The sequence below is a fragment of the Camellia sinensis genome, chromosome 6 (assembly GCF_055761805.1).
Source record: "Camellia sinensis isolate YWXY chromosome 6, ASM5576180v1, whole genome shotgun sequence".
Classification (NCBI taxonomy): domain Eukaryota; kingdom Viridiplantae; phylum Streptophyta; class Magnoliopsida; order Ericales; family Theaceae; genus Camellia; species Camellia sinensis.
In genome coordinates this window covers 196687608-196692213 of record NC_138966.1, presented here as the reverse complement: position 1 = coordinate 196692213, position 4606 = coordinate 196687608, and positions in this window count along the sequence as shown.

Genomic DNA, 4606 nt, shown 5'->3' with positions numbered 1-4606 from the left:
GGCATCTGGATACGCTCTAGTCCCTTGAGGTGAAACTAATCACGTCTTTTTCTTCAGTCTTTCCCCTTTTGATAGCAGGCTGTACCGACAAAACTTCCCTCATATGCTCTGCCTTTTTTATCATGCCCCGGAGTTCGCAAACACGCTCTGGTTCCACGATGCCGTGGATGACATTAATAACTCCTTATGGAGGTACGTCCCGGTCATCCTGTCCCCTGGGATCGACCGGAGCTTGATTCGGCTTTACACCGCCATCAATGTAAAGGTCGAGGTGCCCGGCCGCGACCAGCTCTTCCAAATGTTGCCTCAAAGGCAAACAATCCTCAGTCCGGTGGCCTCTCTCCCGGTGGAATGTGCAACGATACCGCGGGTTGTAACCCCTCTGTCCATCGCCCAACTTAGCAGGAAACCGAACATACTCCTCGTCTCGGATTTCACTAAGTATGCGATAGATTGGAATTTTGAAGACCGTGGTTATGCCAGTCCTTGCCTTCAACCTTCTGTTTGCGTCGGCCACATCATCCCGTGGGTAGTCATCCCGGTCACTTCGACGTCCTCTACCCCGGTTCTTGCAGTTGGACCCACGGTCCGATTCCTCTGCTCGGTCACTTGAGCGGTTGGACTCTTGCCCAACTGCGTGCACTTTGCCTACTGTCTTCTTGTCTGTTGCTACCGGCGTTGCCTTCACGGTAGACGCTGACGCATCATCCTCAACCCTAATGTGCTCGTTGATGCGCTGCATGAGCTGGCCCATGGACGTCGGTTGGTGCATGGTAAGCGAGTCCCGCAGTCTATGTCCGACCGGGAGACCACGCTTGTATTGAGTGATTGCAAGGTTGACCGGGCAATCCAAGATCTCATTGAAGGTCTCCCAATACCGGGAGTTATATGCCTTCAGTGTGTCGCACGGTTCCATCTTGACACTTAGCAAGTGATCGACCTCCTTTGGTGTTTTTGTGTTAGTCTTGAAGCGCGTCACAAAGGCCTCGGCCAACTGATGCCACCTTTGTATGCTCCTTTCCGGCAACCTCTCGAACCACTTCAGGCCCAGCTCGCCTAAACTTGACGGGAAGATAAGGCACATAAGCCCGTCATTTCGCCGATGTCCGGCCATAACCTGTCGGAAGTGGCTTAAGTGCATGTAAGGATCAGTTTTTCCGTCGTAGAGTGTGAACTTGGGCTGGTGGAAGCCTGCCGGAAGTGGTGTTGTTTATATTTCCAGGGAAAAAGGGGTGGCGCTCAGCCTGGCCAGATCCGTATCTACAAAGAGTGGCGCTGCTTGGCGGGGTGGAGGCATTTCGACCTCCTCGCTGGCGTGAACCCCATAGGATAGCCGTTGAAACGCCGGCACCCTTTGAGCCTCCCGCCGGCGAGCTCGTTCTTTCAAGACTGCCCGCAAATCCTCCGAGTGGGCGGAATATGAATACCTCGACGTCGTCACCGGACGCGAGGGTTGGTAGGTGCTATCTTGCGCGCTAGAACTTTCTGCGCGCACACATGAATCGCCGACCTTGTAACTTCTGGTAATGGAAATGGATGGGGTGTGTCGCTGACTCCGACTGCCTGAACGGCGGGATGGGGTGCGCTCACTGTGGTCTATCACTCCATCTGTACCCTTCCCCTTGACATGCCGCTTCAGTTCCTCCATCTCCGCCGCCATTCGCTGGATGACGGCGTCCTGGTCCTTCAACTTATTTTCTAGACGTCTGGCGTGTGAGTCTTTCCTCCGTCGGTGACCATCTGGACTCCGTGAATGACCATGACTTCTTCCGCGCTTATACTGCGCGTCTCCCGACTGTCCTCCGGTGGGTGTCTCCAAGTCGGCCATTGGATAGATGACGGGAGGTCCTTCTCTCTTTCGGGTGAACTCCGGCGTGGCTTCGTCTATGGCAGACAATGGAAACTCGTCGTTGTTCGCCATGGACAGCGATCAGATAAACGTGGAAGACAAGGTTTTATCTGCAAGTTTCCCACAGACGGCGCCAAATAAAGCCACCGGTCCCCGTGCCTTGCACATATTGTCCGCTTTGGCATTCCGACCGCACGGTTTTGTTCCTCCCCCACTGGGGAAAAAGGCCTATGCAAGGTAAGAGGAGCCAGCCTGCTTATAAGGTGGGAAAGTAGTCCCTCACAGACCGATGTGGGATTTCCCGCACATTAGCTCCCAGCCGCGCTGGCTCCGGTCACCCCGGAGGGAGTTCCCACAAACGGCGCCAATTGTACGGGGAGCAAATATTCCGGCAAGCCCGTACTCCTTTCTTCCAAGCTCCGTTTAAGTCCGATCACCTGCGAGCAAATAACGGTGAGCTGCTCGGCGGTGTGTGGCCGGAAAAACCCTTCGACAATCAAGTTAGCACACACCTTAGGATAGAGAGAGAGAGAGAGGAGTGTTAGAGTGGAGGGGTTTTCTTACAAAGTGTTTCTCTATCCCCGTATGGGGTGCACAGACATGCTTATATACCCTCTGCGTCTGATATCCACTCCCAGTCATCTCCCGACACGTGGCTCTGCTATCCCATCTGTCAGCATAAACCTTGCTAAACGTCACCTAATCCTAACTGCCTGCCCTGTCAGTTGGAGCTCGGCGGCCGAGCTTCTCTATCCACGGCCGTGCTGTGCTTCATTCCAAAGCACTTCACTGGCTAGGCCTAGGGAGGACCGGGCTAGTTGGCATCTCGGCAAAGCCGAGCCCGGGGCACCTCCTGTGGTCGGCCTTCCTGCCGATCAAACGGTTTCCTCGGTTGACCACGCCTTTCAGGGCGCTGGTCACTCAGCTTGTCTGGCTTCAGCCATCCCCTGACCAAGCAGCTCGGTCCAACCGAGCACTGGGGCGGCATACACTTGGCCCAATTTCTGCCCGGCCCAAGTTCTAGCAGCCCATCTCCGGGCGGATAATCGATCATCTCGGCTCCATGCACTGTTGGGCTCCCAATCTGCTCGGCCGTTACCTCGGCCCAATTTCAGATCATAAATCACCCTCTCATAGACTAACATGCATCATGCTTTAACATGTCATTCTAGCATGCTTTTGGCTTAACTTTAAGAAACTTTTGTCCATGTTTTAGCATGCTCTAGCTCTGATTTGTGTTTTTTTGGTCATGCATGCCATGCTTTGTATAGCTATAGTGCATTTTAGTTTGTTAGCTTTGTGTGTCAAGTCCACTAGTATGCATTGCTTGGCCTATTTGAATGATTTGGCATCACTTATAATGTGATTTTAATCCATGTTTCATGGTCATGCACTAGCATTTATCACTCATTCAATGCGTTGGAGGGTTTCCCCCTTTATGCCTTAACATGAATCATTGCGTATGCCTCTATGCCTAAGCTTGCTAGCTATCATTTCAATGTGTTTTTGGGGTTATTTTGCCATGATATAACTCTGATTTTTATTGGTTAAGTCATCCCATGCTTGGTCTTAATAGGTGCAGTGTAATCCACCTTATTTGCCTTGTATGCATTATGCCTTATGCCCTTCATGTTAGCTTGTTTTGGCTTCCTTCCATACATGTTTTAGTATCATTTTAACATGTTCTAGGACTGTTTTGGGCTGCCTTTGCCATATGCTTCATGCTTTGTATAGCTGTAGTGCAATTGGCCTTGCTAGCTTTGTGTTTTGATGACTCATGCATGCTATCTTTGGGCTATTTAGATGATTTGGCATCATTTAATACTTAATTTTAGAGCTTATAGCATAACTATATTCCCACTTCTTTCATGTTTTAAATGCCTTTGAGTATTGTGCATTGTTGTCTTATTGTGGCCTAGTGTGTATGCTTGCATGCCTAGGTCTTTGAGCCTCCATCTTAGCATGTTTTGGTCATTGTTTTGACCTATTTCAGCTCTGTCCATGGTTGGTTCATGCATAGTTTCCATGTATTGCATGCCTCCTTTGTAGTCCTCTTTATTAGCTTTCATGCTTTAGGACCTTTGCATGCTATACTTGTGTTTGATTGAATGATTTGGCATCATTTCTTACTTAATTTCAGTGCATTTAGTGTTGTTACACTTCCGCATTTGTCACTCCTTGAGCCTTCTCGAGGGTTGTGCTCTTAGGCCTAGTTGAAAGGCCAATGCATTGTGCATGCATGCCTTGTCTTTTGTGCCTTGGTTTCATCATTATGGCCACTGATTTGGGCATGACCGAGGTCTATCCATTTTGGTTTAAGTCCATTGAGCATTATGTATGCCATGTAGTTCTTCGCATTGAGTATGCCATGTTGTTTGCATGTTAATTCATCGCATAGTGTATGCCATGTTGTTTGCATGCTTAGGTCACATTGCATTGAGTATGCCATATGGTTCATTGCATTTGTGTATGCCATGTCCATTTGCATTGTGTATGCTAGTTGTTGTTGATATTGTGCATGCATTAGCATAGTTTGCATGTTATTAGCTTTGTTAAGTTAATCGTGTCACATTGCATTAAGTGGGCCATGTTGTTCTTAGCATTGTGCATGCATGCCATTAGCCTTGTTAGGTTGTTCATGTTGCATTGCATGTTTGCATGCTTAAGTTATATTGCATATTTGCATGCTTGTGTTGCATTGCATTTTTGCATACTCCATATTACATAGTATTGTGCATGCCATGTTATGTGCTGCAT